Below are 22,588 nucleotides of genomic sequence, written 5' to 3' on the forward strand. Positions count from 1 at the left end.
GGAACCTCAACCCCAGGTGAAGGACTGCTCAACCCCAAGGGATATCAAATACTCGATGGCACTGGAGCCGAATCCAGCAGCTGCAGGTCAGGGACAGCGAGCAGAGGTGAGGAGCAGCAGGCTGGGTAGTCCAGAAGAAAGGGCTAAGAACTGTCAATATCCGGAAAGAAACAAAAGACAGAACGTGTAAGGAGTACCTGCCTTAACAGAGTCCCGGCAAGATCAGTAGCAATCCGTTTAGCAGTCTGTGGTCAGCAAGGGTAGAGAAAAAATCCAGGCAAGTACTGTAACAATCCGTAGGACAGTCCAGTTATCAAAGCCCATGTGTAGTCATGCAATCCGTATTGCGTGAGCCCAGTTTCCAGAACTGTAAACAAGAGTTGTATCCAGGTCATCATAGCCAAAGGATAAAACAAGAGCAATCCAGGGACGTGAGCGTGGTTTCCAGAACTGTAGACAAGAGTTGTAGCCAGGTCGTCGTAGCCAAAGGACAAAACAAGAGCAATCCAGGGACGTGACCGTGGTTTCCAAAAGGTTCAAAAAGGACAAACGAGGCAATGCGTAGCAGACTGTATGCAACAGCTGATAAGCACTGAACTGCAGGGCTAGTTTCCTTTTAAGCGCGTAGTAGCGTGATCACGTGACTGAGACAAGACCCGCTCACGTGAATGAGGCAACGTCACCTGACTTCTATGCTGCATACCGATGATCGCCTTCCTTTCCCATGGAAACCGCAACCTCCAATGCGGCCACAGGCGCCATGGACGTCGGCAATGACGTGCCGTCAACCCTCTTGTCCAGGGAAGACCGCGACGCTGTGCACTGACATGCCGCTGCTGGAAGGGCACATGAGTAATCGGGGCAGGTGTTCGGGAATCAGAGGGGCTACAAGGAGTAACAGGGTGTGTGGGTGACTGCATGACAGAACCCCCCTGCAAGGACCCATGACCCTGTGGGCTGGACGGATTATCCCTGTGAAAGCGGGAAACCAAGAGCGGAGCATGGACATTGGCAGTGGACTCCTATGATCTCTCCTCAGGCCCATACTCTAACCAGTCTTCCAGATAGTACAGGCGCCCCCTAGTGAGGTGGGAACCAAGGATACCACAGACCTCGTACTCGTCCGGAGAACCCGGCAAGACAGGAGAGGGAGGCAACAGAGCCCGAGTGGTAGGCAGACAAGGTTTCAGAAGGGAGGTATAGAACACTGGGTGGATACGGCAGGCAACGGGCTCAGACAGTCGATAAGCGACAGGATTGATAACCCTAGTAATTTTGTAGGGGCCCACAAAACAAGGGAGCAGCTTCCGGCACCCAGGGATGTGCAGGTGTCTTGTGGACAACCATACTTTGTCCCCATCATGATATGACGGGGCCGGTGCACAATGCTTGCCAGCAGCACGACACATAAGGGATTGAGCTTCACGAAGGTGAGTCAGTGCTTGGCCCTGGATAGCGGACAGATCCCTGAGACAAGCATCGGTGGCCGGCGTGTCGGAGGCAGGGAGATCGGGGAAGGGCAAAGTGCGGGGATGCTGACCATATCAAACGTAAAAAGGGGAAGAACCAGTGGCAAAGTGTGGTGCGTTATTGCATGCAAATTCAGCAATATGCAATACTTGGTGCCATGAATGTTGGAACTGCAGGGACAAACAGCGTAAGTATTGCTCGAGTGTCTGATTGACGCGTTCTGTCTGACAGTCGGATTCAGGATGAAAAAAGGATGAGAACATTGCATCGATGCCTGTGAGTTTCGTGATGGTGCGCCAGAAGCGTTAAGTGAATTGAGAACCCCTATCAGAGACCAGGATAGTGGGGAGGCCAAAAAGACAAAATATGGAACGGAAAAACAGGTCAGCCAGAGCGTGAGCAGAAGGTACCCCGGTACAAGGAATAAAGCACACCATCTTTGTAAACGAGTCCACCACGACCCATATAGACTCAAACCCTTGCATTCTGGGTAGGTAAATTACAAAGTCCATAGAGACCGTATGCCATGGACGAAGTGGGAGAGGTAATGGTTTGAGCAGCCCCAGGGGTTTCCCTGCGATTCTTACATTGGGCACAAATGGCACAACTGTTCACATAATCACACACATCCTTGCACATGGTAGGCCACCAACACCAATGTTGAAGTAATGCTAGGGTACGTTTCTGACCGGGGTGTCTGTTAATCGGGGCATCATGTGACCATTTCAAAGCACGGATGTGTGTGTCCTGGATAGGTAGGTAAAGCCTGTCATGTATGAACGGCAATTCATTGTGGATCACTAGATTCCAGTATTGTATCAATTCAGGGTTTTGCAAAACCCATTGTCTGATGGTAGTGAGCAGACAGTCTGGAGGGGTACATAAACAGATAACTTGCTGCCTACCCAATAGTGTTTCAGGAAAAACTGGAAGAGATTCGCCCCCGGGTAGGCGCGACAAGGCATCTGCTTTACCATGGATAACACCGGGGCGGTGGCGAATGACAAAGTCATAGGCGGAAAAAAACAGGTGCCAACGCACCTGTCGACTATTGACACATTTGAATGTAGCAAGATCCTGTAAATTACGGTGATCCGTATATACCGTGACTTGATGTTTGGCTCTCAAGAGGTGGTGTCACCACACTTGGAATGCATTCCTAATAGCCAACAGCTCCTTTTCTGTGACGGTATAGTGGGATTCCGTAGGAGTGAACTTGCGGGAATGAAAAACCACTGGGTGGAGGAGACCAGTGGCAGGACAGGTTTGAGACAAAACTGCACCTAGAGCGTAGGAAGAGGCGTCGGCCTCTACAATAAAGGGTTGCTCTCCGTTAGGGTGTTGAAGTATAGGTGCCATGGTAAAAGCAGTCTTTAATGCCACAAAAGCCTCCTGTTGTATGCAGGTCCAATGATATGGTTTCTTTGGGCTAGTGAGTGCAGTCAGAGGAGCGATAATGGAGGAGAACCCCGGGATACAATGCCAATAAAAACTGGCAAACCCAAGGAAGGACTGAAGCAATTTTACTGTAGTGGGGTCAGGCCAGTCAAGAACTGCGATGACTTTGGAGGTGTGCATGGACAACCCGTCTGGCGTAATGCTAAACCCTAAAAAATCCACTTCTGTGACATGAAAAAGGCACTTTTCAGGCTTTGCATATAATGCGTGGGCTTTGAGACTAGCAAGGACTTCCAGGACGTGTGTTATATGTTCCTGTAGAGACGGAGAGAACACCAATATGTCATCTAACAGACGACGACAAAAGCGTCAAGGACATCGTGGAAGACATCGTCCATAAACCTCTGAAAGGTTGCGGGGGCATTACATAGGCTGAATGGCATCACCGTATAATCATATAGGCCATATTGAGTGCAGAATGCAGTTTTCCACTCATCACCACTCCAAACTCGAACCAGATTGTAGGCACCCCGAAGATCGAGCTTAGTAAAGACTTTGCCATGAGTTAATCGGTCCAGAAGAGGGTTGAAGTGTGGAATGGGGTATTGATTCTTAATAGTCACTTCATTAAGCTGCCTATAATCCACACAAGGACAGAGGTCACCCTCCTTCTTTGGCACGAAGAAAATGGGACTGGCCGCAGGTGATTGTGATGGCCTAATGTGTCCGATATGGAGGGAATCCTGTATGTATTCCTTCAGGGCCTAATCTTCTGAGGGGGACAATGAGTATATTTGGCCGGTCGGTACCATTGCCCGAGGAACTAGGTCAATGGGGCAATCGTAGAGACGATGGGGTGGGAGATGTTCAGCGCACCCATTGTCAAAGACCTCTAGATACTCATGGTATTCCGAGGCAATGCTAGAGGCAAGGGCACCTACTACATGTCCTGGAGGATCAAGATCCATGGACTGGGGTTCACTTTCATCCAAGGTTAATCAGACCAGGGCACCCAGAGCCTTGGACGGAGATGACAAAACATCAGAGGTCGTAAGACAATGTTCCTGGCAATGGGATGATTCAATGAACACCAGACCATGATACCAATCGATCGATGGGTTGTGGATACGTAGCCAAGGTACGTCTAAAATCATACCGAACTGTGGTGTGGTGATAAGATCGAAGGACACTGTTTCCCTATGTGTGTCGTGTATGAGTAGGGTTAATGGGGCTGTCTGCTGCATGATGGGGCCTGACACAAGTGTGGAATCGTCCGCTGCCTGCACGGGTTCCGGTCGTTTCTTGTTCTGGTAGGTTCAAAGATGCTGCTAATGCTATGTCTACGTAGTTACCAGTGCCCCCTGAATCAATAACCAATTGTACGGTGTGTTTACTGTCATCTGAGGACAGGAGGAGAGCATGGATCATGATGGGTTTCATGAGACCAAAAGGAGGAGGCGAGGGAGTCTGCCATAGGCCTGTCCGTGCCCCCAGTTCTAGGGACGAGCCTTCTGAAAACCCTGTGCCTTGGGGCAAGGACATCTTGGGCATTCCTTAACATAGTGCCCATTCAAACCACAGTAAAAACACGCATTAGCGGTTCTGCATCGCTCTCTTTCCATGGCTGTGATCGGACTTCGGATACCCCCTATCTACATAGGCTCACTGGGGGATTAACAGATGTTGGAGCAGGAGACATGAACAGCCCAGGACCCCGCCCTGACTCGGACTTACGCTCAGCTCGCCGAGCATCCACCTGAAGCGCTAAATCCATCAGCTCAGGGTATTGGACGGGCAAGGAGGGTACCATGGCCAGGGCACCTTTCATAGGTTCGTTCAAACCCTGATAAAAGACCATAGCTTTCTTACTTTCAGGCCAGGATATTTCAACAGACAACTGGTTGAAGCGGGTAATGTAGTCAACAAAAGAGGATTTCCCTTGGGCCAAGTCCAGTAATTCTAGGTCCCGAGTTTGTGCCTTGTGACGGGTGTCGAACACACAAGTCATTTCGGCTACTAATAAATCAAAGTCTTAGAGGACGGGACTACCGTTCTCTAAAAATGGGTTGGCCCATGTGGCAGCAATACCACCCAGATGGGAAAGGGTAAAGGCAGCCTTTGTGGTGGAATTTGGGAATGGCTGAGGACGACAAAGAAAGTGAAGCTTACATTGATTAATGAAAGTACGAAACTTCCTAAGATCACCCACAAATTTCTCAGGGGCCGCCAAGGGAAACGGAGTAGGAACATAGACAGGAGTCGGCTGATTGGTGCTACTAGGTAAACTGGGTGATGGTTGGGGATCCCCAAACTCTGGGTCTGCGGGCAGAACATGTTGTTCACTTTGTATGGCATCCAGTCGATGGTGTATGGCTGCTGTGGCAGCCAACATGGTGTATGGCTGCTGTGGCGGCCGACATGTCTGCCCGCAGAACCATAATAGCCTGAAACAAGCCAGCTACCGGGTCTCCAGCAGCGGCTTCCATAGTCCAGGTAGAAGGCTTATCAGTCTGTCAGGAATCCGTATCCACGTAGACTATGTAAACCTCCGTCCCCAAGCACCACTCAGCGAGAGAGAGAGGCAAAGACACTCGCTGACCGATTATTGGGGCCACAGGTGGCTGGAACAGGAGCGCTGGACCCCGGGTAGCTGAAAAGGAATGACAAGTGTAAACCAATGCACTATACCATGCGACAAGGATCTCAGTACATACATGTGAGCACCTACCTAAGGGACAGCTAAAGGTAAGCTTGGAAGAAGAGGAACCTCAACCCCAGGTGAAGGACTGCTCAACCCCAAAGGATATCAAATACTCAATGACAGGGGAGCCGGATCCAGCAGCTGCAGGTCAGGGACAGCGAGCAGAGGTGAGGAGGAGCAGGATTAGTAGTCCAGCAGAAAGGGCTAAGAACTGTCAATATCCGGAAAGAAACAAAAGACAGAACATGAAAGGTGTACTTGCCTTAACAGAGTCCAGGGAAGATCAGTAGCAATCCGTTAAGCAGTCCGTGGTCAGCAAGGGTAGAGAAAAAATCCAGGAAAGAACTGTAACAATCTGTAGGACAGTCTGGTTATCAAAGCCCAGGTGTATTCATGCAATCCGTATTGCGTGAGCCCAGTTTCCAGAACTGTAAACAAGAGTTGTAACCAGGTAGTCGTAGCCAAAGGACAAAACAAGAGCAATCCAGGGACGTGAGCGTGGTTTCCAGAACTGTAGACAAGAGTTGTAGCCAGGTCGTCGTAGCCAAAGGACAAAACAAGAGTAATCCAGGACGTGAGCGTGGTTTCCAAATGGTTCAAAAAGGACAAATAAGGCAACTCGTAGCAGAGTGTATGAAACAGCTGATAAGCACTGAACTACAGGGCTAGTTTCCTTTTAAGCGCGTAGTAGTTTGATCACGTGACTGAGACAAGACCCGGTTACGTGAATGAGGCCGCGTCACCTGACTTCTATGCTGCATACCAATGATCGCCTTCCTTGCCCATGGAAACCGCAACCTCCAATGTGGCCCCAGGCGCCATGGACGTCGGCAATGACGTGTCGGCAACCCTCTTGTCCAGGGAAGACTGTGACGCCGTGCACCGACATGCCGCTGCTGGATGGGCACATGAGGAATCGGGGTAGGTGTTCGGGAATCAGAGGGGCTGCAAGGAGTAACAGGGTGCGTGGATGACTGTTATGTTATGTTATGTTATTTTGCATTTATATAGCGCCTTATATACCATTGGTATGGTCTGAAGGCGCTGGTAGGTTGAACGCCCTTGGGAACCGAAGTTCAGGTCAGTAGAGAGAGTAGGGGGAGTCAAAAAGTGCGTGTGCGCACCATGTATGTGTGCAGCTGGTGCGAAAACAAGTGGTAGCTGCTTCTTAGCTGTAGGTGTGGTGGTTGAGAGATCAGGAGTATGTGTTCGCTCTGATCGGCTTTATCCGGAACGAGTGTGGCTGCGTTAGGCCTGAGAGGAACGCCTGGCTGGGTGGTGAGAAACCAGCGATGTTTACTTAGAGTGATGTGGAGTAAGCGGGAGATGTAGATATGAGAACAGTTATACCGAATGGTGTCATAGTATCTCTGTGTTCTAGATGAGTGGTGGTGTAAGGGAGAGAGTAAGCGTGGGGTGTGGCGTGATGTATGTTTTTAAGAGTTTCCTTCATTCCAAGGCATGTTAAGTATCGTCCGTTGCACATAATCGTCCGTTCCTCATACTCGACCGCTCCACACATTCGTCCAGTCCGCACCCTACGATTGGTTCGCACCCTCGTCCAGACCGCACACTTCGTCAGGTCTAGACACTTGTCGAGACTATATGCTCGTGTAGTTTATCCACTCGTCCAGTCTACATACTGGTCGAGGTAGGACGCTCGTTCAGTCCATAAACATTCAAGCGCTCCCCACACTAATGCGTTCCTCACACTCATTCGCTCTCAAAGTCATCCGCTCTCAAAGTCATCCGCTCACCACTCTCGTCCGCTCTCCACTCTCCACTCTCCACTCTCAAACCGCTCTCCGCACACTCACCCGATCTCCAGTCTCACATGGTCTCCACTCTCACCCGATCTCCGCTCCCACCCGATCACTGCTCTCACCCGATCTCCATACTTATCCGCTCTCCATAGTCCTCCGCACTCCACAGTCCTACGCTCTCTAGCGTTTTCCGCTTTCCACATTCCTCCGCTCTCGACAGTCCTCCGCTCTCGACAGTCCTCCGCTCTCCACAGTCCTCCGCTCTCCACAGTCCTCCGCTCTCCACAGTCCTCCGCTCTTTTCGGTTCCTCATACTAAGCCGCTCTATACACTCAACCGTTTTCCGCACTCAACCGTACTCCGCGCTCAACCACGCTCATCCGCTCTCCACAACTCGTCCGCTCACACACACTCATGCGCTCTCCACACTCATGCACGCTCGTCCGCTCCCCACGCTCATCCGCTCTCCACCCTTATCCGCTCTCCACCCTCATCCGCTCTCCACCCTCATCCGCTCTCCACCCTCAACCGCTCTCCACCCTCAACCGCTCTCCACCCTCAACCGCTCTCCACCCTCAACCGCTTTCCACCCTCAACCGCTTTCCACCCTCAACCGCTTTCCACAACTCATCTGCTCTCCAGTCAGATCCTCATGCTTCCGTTTAGTGTAATTGTCTGTTCTGTACGCTTCATCCATTCAAACTGTTTCATTTATGTCATTCACTGTATTCCATTCTCATTCATTATGTCGTTTTGATCGGTTTAAATTTCCTGAGTTTCTCAATGATTTATTCGTATTTTCTGTTTCATTGTTTTGATCTACTTTACTCGTTTAAGCCTGCTTGTCTTTCTAGTTTACATTCGAGTTTATTTAGCTGTCATTCTCGCTTCAGGTAGTTTGGTGGGTCGGTATTATTGTGATGATGCTGGATTGGTTTTATGGGAAGAGCCAGGTTTTCAGTAGTTTGCGGAGGAGGTTAAGTCTTCAGTTAAGCGGATGTGGGGTGGGAGTGTGTTCCACAGGGTTGGAGCCAGGGCAGAGAATGATGATCCGCCTAGCCTGACTGAGTTTGTCTTGGGAATTACTAGGAGGCCGGCTGAGCTTGATCTTAGGGTACGAGTGGGATGATAAGGTATTAGTTTGTCTTGAAGATATTGCGGTCCAGTTTTATGCAGTGCTCGATGCGAGAGGCATAAGGTTTTGAAAGCTACCCTACGGGCTACAGGAAGCCAGTGCAGTGTTTTAAGGGCTGGGGATATGTGGTCTCTTGGACTGAGCGCAAGTAGTGATTTGGCCGCTGCGTTTTGTGCTCTTTGGAGTTTATTCAGTTGGTAGGTATGGATTCTGAGGTAAAGGGGGTTTCCGTAGTCCAGTCTGGATATAACGATTGATTGGACAGCGGAGACTCTGTAGGGAAATGAGAGGTATGGAAAGACGCGCCTTAGGTTTTTAAGGTGATGGTGGCAGGACTTTGAGACATTGTTGACTTGGCGCGAGAGAGTTAGGGCGGAGTCCAGGGTGCATCCAAGATTTTTTACTGTTTTGGAGGGTGTAGGTGAGTTGCCCATGGCGGGTGGCCAGGGTAGTGGGTGCGGAAGAAGGTCGGAGTTGCCGCAAATCATGATTTCTGTTTTGGAGGGGTTTAACAAGAGGTGGCTTTGGGTCATCCAGCGCTCTATGTTTACGAGGCAGGATGCCAGGTCGGGTTGGGAGTTGGGTTTCGAGTTCAGGAATTTTAGAATTAGTTGAGTGTCGTCGGCGTAGTTGTAACATAGGATGTTGTGTGAACAAATTATTGGTGGGAGGGTGATCAGGTAGAGATTGAAAAGGAGGGCGGATAGACATGCTCCTTGAGGGACTCCCGTGTTGACTGGTCGGGCTTGCGAGGTAAAGCTGGAGAGTACCGTTATTTGGTGCCTGTCTTTGAGGAATGAAGCTATCCATTTAAGAGCGGTTCCACAAATTCTTAGCGAGTGGAGGCGGTCTAGGAGTATCGAGTGATTGATCGTGTCAAAGGCAGCGGATAGGTCAAGAAGGATAAGAGCGGCACATCCCGCGGAGTCTGCTGTCATTTTAAGGTCGTCCCAGATCGAGGTTAAGGTGGTTTCAGTTCCGTGACGTGGTCTAAAACCCGATTGGGCGGGGTCAAGGAGATTGTTGGCTTCAACAAAGGCGTTTAGTTGGGAGTAGGCGGTTCGGTCAATGAGTTTGGCGAGGAATCTGGTGTTTGAGATTGGGCGGTAGTTTTTGGGCTCGAGAGGGTCGAGCGAGGGTTTTTTAATTAGAGGTTTGACGTGTACCATTTTGAATGCTTCGGGAAAAATACCGGAGGAAAGGGAGGCATTTATGATAGATCTTGCGTGTTCTCCTGCGCAGGTGGAGGCAAAGATTTCTTTAAGGGTTGTGGCTGGGCAGGGGTCCAGAGGGGATCCAGATGGTTTGCGGGCAGATAGAAGTTTGAGAAATCGTTTTGGTGATATTGGACTAAAGGATTCGAATGTTGGTTGAGTTGAGGTTGTAGTTGACTGGCTGGCCGGTACGGGTGGAGGATTGTCAATTGGTTGTAAGAGAGCCAGTTTGGTGTTTAGAGTTTTTGTCCTTTCAATAGCTGTGGTGTAAAAGTGGAGGGAGAGTGAGTCACACAGTGATTGTGACGGGGTCGGGACGGTTGTATTACAAGTTGGATTGGTGAATTCGGAGATGATTTTGTGGAGTTCTTTGCTCGGGTTTTTGCAGTTTAGGATTCGGGTGTTGTAGTGGGCTTTTTTAGCTTTCCGGATTTCAGCCTTGTACCGGTACAAGTGACGGGCCAAGGTGGTCCTGTTTTCGTTGGTTTTCTCATTTTGCAAATTGCGTTCTAGGTATTTGTAATGTCGTTTACTGGTCTTCAGCTCAGGAGTGAACCATCTGGGGAACGGGCCACGGCGGGTTGATGGTTTGCATGTAGGGTTGAGTCGCATCAGAGATGCGTTGAGCCATGAGTCAAAGGCTTCAGGTGTTAGTTGGTTTTTAGGGTGGCGGGTGGGTGGTGGGGACTGGAGGAGTGCCTCGGCTAGGTCAGGGGTGATTATTAGTTTTTTCCAGCATTTGCGTAGGATCGGAGGTTCAGATGCGGATATGGGAAGGGGGCCGGGTGCGGGGATGGCAAACGAGAGAATGAAGTGATCGGACCAGATGATAGGAGTTGGGGGCTTTAACTGAATCTGGGTGTCGGAGCTAAAGATGGCATCGAGAGTGTGTCCTTTAAAATGAGTCGGTCCATTTATGTGGGGTTGGAGATTAATTGCATCTAGACCGTCGATTAGGGCGTGTGTCATAGGATTGGTGGGCATGTCTAGCCATATGTTAAAGTCTCCGAGAAGGATGAGGTTGGGATGGTTTATTTGGAGGGTGGCAATAGAGTCGCAAAGGTTGTTTGCGAAATGTCTATCGTAGCCAGGGGGCCTGTAGATTATTAGGAAGGTGAGTGAGAGCGATGGGGAGAGGGATAGTTTAATGAGGAGAGATTCGCAGGATGGAATGGAGGGTTGGTTGTCCATGATTGAAGCGCGGAAGGGCGATTTAAAGACAAATGATACCCCCCCTCCTCTGGACGGACGGTTCAGTGGGATGAGGCAGTAGTCGGGCAGAAAGGCTTCATTTGCGATTGGGCTGAAGTCATCCGAGAACCAGGTTTCAGTGATGAAAACTAGGTCAGGTTTGACAGAGGTGAGGAGGTCAAAGATGCAATGTCTGTTTTTTGCTACAGAGCGGGCGTTAAATAGGATACAGTTCACATCGGCAGGGAAGGTTGGTTTTGGCGCTGGAGCGGGATGGGGCGGAGGGGGGGAGAGTAGCGGGAGAGGGGTAGGGTTGGTGGTGCTAGGGAAGAGTGGGCGAGCCGAGAGTTTTGCAGGCTTCGTGCGGGGTTGGGTGGATGTGTGAGATGGGATGATCGGGATTGGGGTGGGGGATTTGAGGATGGGGGAGGGCGGTTGGGAGTTTCGGTTGTGGTGAAATCGAGGGCGAGGGGTTTCAGGAAGGGCGAGGCCACGGGGGAGGGGGGGATTGTGGGAGAGAGGTGGTGGGTTGAGACAAGGGGGGCGAGGAGAGCAGAGAGGTAGAGGGGGACCAGGAACGCTTCCTCTTTAGTTTCTTTGCTGCGATTGGCGTGAGAGAGAGGGTAGGAGGGTCAGAGGGGGAGAGAGAGGCGGCTTCGGTTCTCGCTAGGGCTAGGTGCGCAGTTTTTAGGGAGGGGAAAGGGTGCAGTCGGATGGGGAAGGTGGCAGGTGTATGATGGCGAGGCGGGGGGGTGGATGGTTGCAGGGTGGGGTGTGGTAGTGGGGAGAGCAGGTCTGGGCAGTGCTGGCGGGACGGCGGTGGGGTTCAGGAGATGAGTGGTCTTGGGGTGGGTGGCACGCCATCGTGCCCCCCTGGCTTGATGTTTGGAGAGGGTGCTGGCAGGGATTGTGGAGGAGGGTGGGTTGTCTTGGGAGCGGGGGGGGGTGAGGGAGGGCAGATCGGAGAGTGGAGGAGGTTCATGGGAGTCGTTTCTGACGGGCATTGGTGGAGTTGGTGCGCTCATGATTGGTGTGCAATTGGGTTCACTTCTAAATGCAGGAGGGAGACGATTCTAAGTTCGACTTTCAGAGAGAGGCTCTTGGGCGTGACTTCTAAATGTGGGTGCACTTCTAACTGTAGGTGGGAGCAATTCTAAATTCAACTTTCTAAGGGAGGGTATAGGGTACAGATTTAAATGCGGGAATAGTTCTAAATTCAACTTTCACAGAGAGGCTATTAGACGCAACTACTAAATGCAATGGTGTACGCTTCGAAATGCAATTGGGTACACTTCTAAATGCAGGTGGGAGCAATTCTAATGGAGGAGGGAGCAGTTCTAAATTCAACTTTCTCAGGGAGGTTATTGGGCGCAGCTTCTAAATGGAATTGGGTACACTTCTAAATGCCGTTGGGTACGTTTCTAAATGCAAGTTGGACCAATTCTAGATTCAGCTTTCTCAGAGAGGCTGCTGGGTACGCTTCAAATGTGAGTGGGAACAATTCTCAATCGATTTTCTCAGAGAGGCTATTAGGCGCAACTACTAAATGCAATGGTGTACACTTCGAAATGCAATTGGGTACACTTCTAGGTGCAGGTGGGAGCAATTCTAATGGAGGAGGGAGCAGTTCAAAATTCAACTTTCTCAGAGAGGTTGTTGGGTACACTTCTAGAATGTGAGTGGGAACAATTCTAAATCCACTTTCTCGGAGGGGCTGCTGGGTACACTTCAAATGTAAGTGGGAACAATTCTCATTTAACTTTCTCAGACAGGTTATTTGGTGCAGCTTCTAAATGGAATTGGGTACACTTCTAAAATGCTGTTGGGTACATTTCTAAATGCAAGTTGGACTAATTCTAGATTTAGCTTTCTCAGAGAGGCTGTTGGGTACACTTCAAATGTGAGTGGGAACAGTTCTCAATCGACTTTCTCAGAGAGGCTGTCAGGCGCAACTACTACATGCAATTGTGTACACTTCTAAATGAAATTGGGAATACTTCAAAATGCAATTGGGAACATTTCGATATGCAATTGGGAACACTTCTCAATTCAGCTTTCTCAGAGAGGCTATTTGGCGCAACTTTGAATGCTATTGGGTACACCTCTAAATGCAGGTGGGAACAATTCTAAAATCAATTTTCTAAGAGAGGGTATAGGGTACAGATCTAAATGCGAGTGGGAATAGTTCTGAAATCAACTTTCTCAGAGAGGCTATCAGGCGCAACTTCTAAATGCAATTGGGAATCCATCTAAATGCAATTGGGAACATTTCTATATGCAATTGGGAACATTTCTATATGCAATTGGGAACACTTCTCAATTCAGCTTTTTCAGAGAGGCTATTTGGCGCAACTTTGAATGCTATTGGGTACACTTCTAAATGCAGGTGGGAACAATTCTAAAATCAATTTTCTAAGAGAGGGTATAGGGTACAGATCTAAATGCGAGTGGGAATAGTTCAGAGTTCAACTTACTCAGAGAGGCTATTTGGCGCAACTTTGAATGCTATTGGGTACACTTCTAAATGCAGGTGGGAACAATTTTAAAATCAACTTTCTAAGAGAGGGTATAGGGTACAGATCTAAATGCGAGTGGGAATAGTTCTGAATTCAACTTTCTCAGAGAGGCTATCAGGCGCAACTACTACATGCAATTGTGTACACTTCTAAATGCAATTGGGAATACTTCTAAATGCAATTGGGAACATGCGTTCCAATCTACCACCAGTCTACCAGCGTATAGACCAATCGCAATTGATTAATCACCAGGTACCCAGAAATGAGGAATTGGTATTGCCCATCTTTGTAGATCCACGGCAAAAAACTGATTCATAAAAAATTAGATTTTAACGTTTTAGAGGTAAAAAAGAACACCTGATTCTAAATCGAACAAGCATTCTATGACTATTGCACACCACAGGGACCTTACAACATATTTGTTCTAAGAATATTCAAGTAATATAATTTCCTTTTGAAGACGAAACTGATATAGTTGAAGTAAAATTTAACACCCAACAAATACACGATTAAGTAATAACGTGCTGTGAACCATTTTGAACCCTGGGATTACGATGCTACACAGAAGATAGCTATTTCTATCAACAAGGAACGAAATCAATGATCGGAAATCAACCTGGACTTACAAACGTGAGATCAGACTTGACGATCACTACATCCCAAACTTCCTACATCTCTGAACCCCTGGAAGGAAATCAAACACAAGCGATTGTACAACCTCAACTGGAAAAAAAAGAACAAGGTAAAACAGGTTCAAAACGAACATCCAGAGATGAGGACAGAAGTACGGCCATTCGGCAGATGCATCAACAGTAACAATTACAACCTAAAATACGACATGCACTATCGATGTGTTCATGGAATACGTGGCTCGCAGCACAACCAACCTGTGATGGATATCAAACCTTGATAAACCCTGCAATCATAAGTCCGAGGGGTTGTCCATCAGCTGGACTGTTAACTCTTATCAAGACTAAGGGCCTCATTACACGGTAGGCGGTGGACCAAGGTGCTATTAGCACCTTGGTCCATGCCGGTAAAATACTGGCACCGCCTTGGAGGAAAGGGGAATTACCACCCTATTCCAAGGTTGGCGGGGCGGTAATTCCCCCTTCCCCCATTGCCCTTCCCCATTCCCATTTTTGCCCCATAGGGCATAATGGGAATGGGGAAGGTGCTAATTAGCACCTTGGTCCCTTTGCGGATTCGTTTTTAACGCCTGCTAAAAAGCAGGCGTTAAAGTACCGACCCGCAAAGGGACCTCGTAGTAAGGCGGTAAGGGTTAACTGTCACCGGTACCATTACCGGTGACCGTTAACCCTTACCGCCTTCCATGTAATGAGGGTATAAGGCTAACATCAGAATCATCGATTCATATAATGCGAACCCATTTAGTCAGATCACAATATTGAAGCCAACAATGAAACAACATGTACCAAAAATATATTCTATCAAACAAATAAATGACAGACAAATAGCACAAATAAACCTATATTGTAGTATAGCGGTCATACAAGAAATGTCCTTCATTGACATAGTCTTAACACAGATTGATGAACTACAGATGATACCTAATCACTTTGAAATCATAATATGTGGGGATCTGAATATCCATCTATTCAATACAGATGGACAAGAAATCCCAGAAGGAAATCTAAACATTAAAAACAAGAATAGGGAAAACGAAAAATGAAACATGATACTCGCTAATAGTCTTCATATACATGAAGCCAATATCAAACCAACTTAGAATGGTAATGGATCACCAGCCTTACTCGATTACATCTATAAATCATAGGCACTGACCTCCAATATTGAGAAGATCTAAGTGATACCAACAAAACAAAGTGATCACCACAGAGTAACAATGATTTGGAAGATGACACAAGAGGAAACCCATATGATCCAACTACCGACTTTGGAACCTGTCAACAGCTCCTATAGACTGAGGATATCTGATACACAGCTAAAAACTCTGAAGACCTCATTTAAGGATACAAATATTATGGACAGAATAAAACTAGACTATTCGTTACAATTAATTCCATTCAGGTGCAAAAAAGGTCCAATATTTAAGGAAAAACACTCTGATGCTTACAATACACAGATTGTAAAAAAAAAGAGAGCTGAGAAAGAAACTGAAAGCAGTGAAAACCATAAAAGTGGAACTCCAGCAGAGAATGATAAAACAACTGAAGCAACAATACAGGAATTGGGTCAAAACTAGTCAACCACAAATAATCCAAAATGATACTGAGAAGATGTTTAAGGCATTAAACCAGAGTAACACCAAAGACCTTTGGAAACTAATTAATGACAATGAAGATTCAACTCTAAAATGTATCTCAGGTGTAACAGAAGAACAGTGAATAGAACACTTCTCAAACCTATACTGTAATGGAAACAACATTAAGAAATAAGGAGAGCTACCCCAAGATTCGCCATGGAAAATAAGATGGGACCATCTTGACATCTTAAATCAAATCCTACAACTAATTAGCTCAAGAGCCCCAGGACCTGATGGCCTAAGCAACTCAATAATTAAGAGGAACCCTGATCAGCGGGCAGACATTTCCTATCACTTATTCAAACTTGCAAGTGATCATGCGGAAATACCTAAAACATGCACAACTGCAATTTTAATTCCCATCCACAAGCACGGCAACAGAAATCTTGATATAAACTATAGACCAATTGCCCTGCTGGACCCTCTGGGCAAAATATTTGTGGGAGTTATTCAAAAATACCTACCTTCCTGGGCTTCTCAGAATAATCTTTTTTTGACACACGACAAACTGGATTCACAAAGAATGTTGGCACAAATGTAAATCTGATCCTTCTAAACATGCTAAAACATGAAGCATATAGACTGAAGGCTCATTCTTATGCAATCTTTGTGGATCTACAGCAAGCGTTCGATTCTGTGAACCTACAAAAATTATGGAACAAATTGAGATCATGGAATTGCTCAAAAGACATATTGGAGCCCATAATCGCACTCTATTCTCAGACAACAATAAAGGTTTGTTTATCACAACAAGGAACAGTGTCAAAAGAAATTCAATGAAGAATGGCTTAAAACAAGGTTGGCCCCTGGCAGCAACCTTATTTATACTTTACATAACAGACTTAACAACAACTGATGAGGCCACAAATGGAGATCCACCAAAACTGAACAACGTCAAAATCCCTTACATGCTCTGATCCATTCATTATACAGAAAGAAACAGCTTAAAAATGATTAACAAAAAACAGGAAGTGATTGCGTTAACACATCGACCAAACCCATGGAAAAAATCATTAGCCATAGTTATAAAAGGAGAAAAATCCAGCCAGTCAAGACTGTAATATACATGGGTGTATGGATAAATCAATCAGAAATAGACACAAAATGGGCTGAACACCTGAAAACAAAAGCACTATCCCTGGCACGCCAAGGACTAGCAATTCACAGAAAATATGGAGAATTCTCATTAAAGCTTGTTATGACCGTCTATAGGCAAAAGATGTACCCATATTAACATACGGAAGTGAAACTGTGCTGAACATCCTTGCACAAGTTTGGCCAAAACTAGAATCTATCTTCTGGAGGAAAATTCTACCATTACTGGCGGCATACCCAATCGTAAGGATAATATAAGAGTTAGCACTACAATCATTGGGAACATTAGGAATGTGGAAGAACCTAAATCTATACAGAAAGATACTCACCTTCGATAAGATCCCAGCAATGGAAATACTATGTGAAAAACCCCACACACAATAAATTAGTCCATAACATCTAGATGGGGTCACTTGTAGACAACTAATGAGGAATGCAGAGATTACAGCTGAACTACTAAATAATCGTCCAGGCAAAGCAAAGCTGAAAATCCAACTTAACAACTGGATACAAACATCAGCGGAAAAATCTAAATATCAAATGAACATACACCCGGATTCGGAAATAAAAAAATTGAATGAGCTTCCCTCGTATTTACTCCTTTTCCCAGATCGTCATATTAGAGACACCTTTCTAAGATTGGGATTAAACATCCTCCCAACCCGAGAATACTTGAGGAGTACCAAACAATTAAATGCAGAACAAGCAACCTGTAGATTCTGCAAGCAACAAGATCAGAAGGAATCCCTTACCCATATATTCATGGAATGTCAGGCGTTAAAAGAAAAAAGGGAAACATTTGAACCAATGCTTCCACAATATGCAGCACCATTAGATCTACATGAACGTTGGACTCAGATTGTTCTAAGAAATGATAAGACAATAACATGCAGAATAATCCAATCCTGGGAAGCAATCATGAAATGAGATAATAATTCAGAGTAAGGAAAGACTACTAACAAACCAATAGCAAACCTTGAATGATTCAACTAAACTCAGTTTAATATGTATAAAAAAAACAGTGACGTTAATTCCTAAATGCATGTATACATTGATGGTAACTTATAAATGTAATGTATATATATATATAGAAGAAAACAGAGGAGAAGGGACGGACCGCACTCTCCGTGGACCCAGTGGAATCCTGCAATCCCAAAAGGGAAGAGAAAAAAATATATAGAGCTCACACGGTATAATAGGAAGTTATTTTAATGATGAAAAACTGCACATAATATGCAGAGCAAACGGCTGGGGAAACAGCAAAACAAACAGGGGCAGGACGCCTATGGCACGGCCCGCTTACAACGCGTTTTGCGCTCAACTGAGCGCTTGATCACGTAACACAACAAAGGACAAAGACACAGTTAAAAAAGCATGTAGTCCATCATCTATGTCAATAGGAATAGAGGTGCTTTCAGGGACTGGTTCGATGGCGGCCATATTGCAAGGGAGAGTCGGATCTTAGCCAACAATGTGACAATTATACCTGCTTTAAATATAAAGAGCAGAAGTACCCCCAATAAGCAAATGATCAAATTCCAAAAGAATATCCATATGAGCCCGATTCCTTGAACCACAATTTCCAACTTGTGTTACCGGTTAAAAACAAGACATTACAATACATATTTGATGATTAAATGAGTGCATAGCGCGCTTGCATGAATAAGATTGCATCTTATAAGAATCAGTCGGTCAATTGTAAAACAGGCTAAAAGGCAACATAATACCATGTACAATATGGCTTTGTGCAAACACGCAAAATAGCAGCATAAGTATGTACAATATGGCTTTGTGCAAACAAGCAAAATAGCAGCATAAGTATGTGCAGGATAGCAAACATTGCATCACATTCCTAGCACTGATATGTGCAAATAAAAGCAGCATTGCAGTTCCGATGGTTAGGTGCCTGCCAGTAGATCATAGATAAATCATAGATCTTGTATAAGAATGGGAGCACGAAAGCATGTACAATATGATCAAAAATACAGTCCTGATAATAAAATACAGGGCAACAATAATTTTTACAGATCAATCAAAGAACATTTCATACTCTAGCCAATATTGACATAAAGTGCAAGTGCAAGCCAATCAAGAGCAGCATGAAAACGTGCAAATAGGCAAAGTCACGTAGGCAACCACAATTAGCAGCAGTATGGCAGGAAAATTGGCAGATTGTATCGTGAGTCCCATAGATGTAAACTTTTATAAGCCTGACTGAATACCTGAACTGAAAAAAACACATTTGGAATAACCTTGTACAAGACGCACAAAAAAATATATTGTAATCAAGAAAAACAACTAAGGAAACCAAGTAACCAAGATGGAGAGGGTGACATAGAACACCATGTTATTGAACACCAGAGACTACAACAGAAAAAATAAATAAAATGTGCCAAATTTCCTCCTAGGTCGTGGAAACAGCAGCTTAAAAAATAAATAAAAAATAAAGCCAATCCCTATTACAAACCATAATGGTAATGTAGCCACCATAGTGGTAAAGAGAAAGGGTGAAACTTGAACACAGGTCAGGGACTAATCAGTGAAATGGAAACAGCATTTTTATCCCAAAAAAGAAAAAATATATATAATGAAAAACACAATCCCGTCAACTAAATATAATAGAAGCGGATTAATAAAGGAAGGAAAACCAATCCAAAAAACAGTTAGAGGTAAATACTCTCTTATGTACCTAAAAACGTATAAAGCTCCTCGTCGAGATTGTGACCATTGGGGAACTTGGTGTCGAAATCCAAAATGAATCTGGTCTCCAGCTGTCTTAGTTTTAGCACGCGATCTCCACCTCTGGGATGGATCGGAATGTGTGCCACCGCAAAGAATTTAAGAAGAGAGAGGTAATTGTTATGTTCTTGCTTAAAGTGGTTGGCCATAGGGTATGCGGGATCTGAATTTTTAATTGCCCTAAGGTGCTGCAATATTCTGAGCTTAAGCTTACATGTGGTACTCCCGACATACCATCTCATGCAGGGACATGAAAGGACATAAACCACAAAGGCAGTGTCACAGTTCATTGAATACTTGATTAACTGGTGACATTGGGTGACCGGATGTAAAAAGGATTTACATGCAGTAGCATAAGCACAGGCCTTACATTTAAAACATTTAGCAAAGCCTTTGGGGGATTCCATCAATGATTTCATGAGAGAAGGATTGGTGTTAATAGGTGACAAAAAACTGGAGACTAGTTTATCCCTGAGCGAGGGTACACGTTTGTACGTGATGGTTGGACGTTTGGAAAGTAAGGGGCATAAGTCTTTGTCAACGATGAGAACCCGCCAATGTCGCTCTATGATTTTGCGGATATGATTGGAAGCATTGTCAAATGTGACAATCAGTCGGGGTTCATCATTGACGGCAGTTCTAGCAGGCTTAATGCCGTACAATAAACGGTCCCTGCATAGTCTGCGTGCTTTGTTATAGGCCATTTCTATGATTCTGCACTCATAGCCTTGCTTGACAAAGTCTGGAGCCGCCAAGGCACAATGATGGTCAAAGGATGCTAGATCTGTACAATTCCTGCGATATCTGATGAATTCACCATATGGAATGCTACGTTTACATGACGTAGGATGACAACTTGTTGCATGTAAAGGCAGACCGGTATTTGAGGGTTTTTTGTATAGTGCTGTATGAAGGCCAGATCTTTCAAGGGTCACAACTATATCTAGATAGACAATTTCAGTCATGCTGTTACACTCTGTGAAACGCAGATTAGACATGTTAGTATTGATATGTTTCACAAATGATTGCCACTCAACTTCGGTCCCCTTCCATATGACAAAAACATCGTCAATATATCGCCACCAGGCGACAATATGCGTGGTAAAGCTAGATGCAAGTAGATCGCTAAGAAAGTGGCCTCCCACCATCCCATGGTCAGGTTTGCATAGGATGGGGCAAAAGTACTGCCCATGGCGGTGCCCCTTACCTGACCAAAAAAGGAACCCTCAAACAAAAAAACATTGTCATTAAGACAGAAAGACAGCATTTCAAGGATCACGGAACTGTGACTGTGAAAATTCAATGAACGGGTATCAAGGAAATATTTGCAAGCACCCATGCCAACTTAATGGTCAATGGAGGTATAAAGGGAGACAACATCAAGGGTTGCAAAAAGCAGGCCATCCTCCCAGGGTATGTTAGAAATATGTTGCAAAAAGTCCTTAGTATCCCGCAAATAAGAGGGTAGAACTGACCCAAGAGGAAATAAGGTTTCGTCAACAAACTGGGCCAAATGCTCGAGGAGAGAACCACACAGAGTAACAATAGGTCTCCCCGGTGGATGAATAAGAGATTTGTGAGTTTTGGGTAAAAAATAGATAGTAGGTATAGTGAAACGGGATGGAACCAAAAATGTAACAAAATCATCATCAATGAGGCCAATGTCAACATTTAGTACACACATTTTTGAGTTCAGACTGTATGTCACCAAAAGGATTTTTTGAAAGTTTGGCATAGCATAGTCGATCCTTGAGTTGACGATTGGCCTCCGCCACATAATGTACTCGATCTTGAATTACAATATTAGACCCCTTATTGGCCGGTTTGATAATAATATTAGGCAGGCTTTGTAATTCGCCGATGGCCATGAGTTGGGCAGAGGTGAGATTGTGTTTGTTCTTGATGGTACTTCTCTGTAGTTTTCTGAAATCACCAATACACAAAGCGTAAAATGCTTTGATACATCCACCAACGGGGAACTGTGGATTAAATTTAGATTTACCCTTGAGTTTGGTATGTACATCCCAGTCAGGGTCAATGTCAAAATCAGTAAGACAAGCATTTGAGGGATCAAAGTCAGAATCTTCAAGGCAGGCCAGATCCATAAGAGATGGAATATCGGAGATCAAAAGGTTGGTGCGGCCAATACGAGGTGTTGGTGGTTTTGACACGGTCGGGTTTAGAGAAAAAAATTTCTTAAGTCTGATCTTTCGGATAAATGTATCTAGATCAATGCGTGACTGGACGTAATCAAATGCTTTGGTAGGGCAAAAGTTAAGTCCAAGCGAAAGAACCAAGGTTTGGGCTTTGGTGAGGATATATATATTCACTTCATCTCTACTCACTCATTTATTTGGTGCATATGATTTCTTTGTATTCAATTACATGTTTCTCTTATCACTCCAGTTACATCTTTATCCTTTAAATATCTGCATATCATGTCAGTGCGTCCTTTTGTCTTTCCTTCATGATGTCATTCTGCCCTCATCCGATTTAACTCATACCTCTTCGATGTCCAATGGTGTGTGCAGACATCCTTCTCCCCTTTCAGTGTGGGGGTACATTTGATATGGTTGTCTGAGTGCATATCGTCTCTCATACACTCGTTGCAGTATTGGGACAATGCCTGGTGTTCCGCATAGAGCTCTTCTCCTACGGTTCCAATATGATGGAGGTGAGGGGGCGGGAGCTAGGGATGACGTGTTCACCTGCTCCTCTACATTGAGGACTGCGAATAAGACCCCCCTTTCAAAAATGTACCATGCTGATAAGCATAGTGCCAGCATGTCCCTATGCAGGGCCTGTCTTCTAACACCTCTCAGCAGCTTCTTTGTAAGTTGGTCACATAGCGGTACAAAGTGGCATGCATTCCTGCCAGTAATTGTTGGGGCTAACAGTCCAGCAGCAGGTTTTGCCTTTAACTGTGGGTAATCTTACATCTAAATTAAGTTATATAACTGTGGACCCCATGATCTGGTGGCAGATGATAAATCTAAATATAAGCCATGTCTGGTTATGACATGACGGCTTACTTTCTAGCAATCCCCCTGGTCTGGGCCTCCTGTGTATTTACTGTCTG

Source organism: Ambystoma mexicanum, chromosome 8 (genome assembly GCF_040938575.1).
Source record: "Ambystoma mexicanum isolate Mex_15411 chromosome 8, UKY_AmexF1_1, whole genome shotgun sequence".
In the NCBI taxonomy this organism is placed as follows: Eukaryota; Metazoa; Chordata; class Amphibia; order Caudata; family Ambystomatidae; genus Ambystoma; species Ambystoma mexicanum.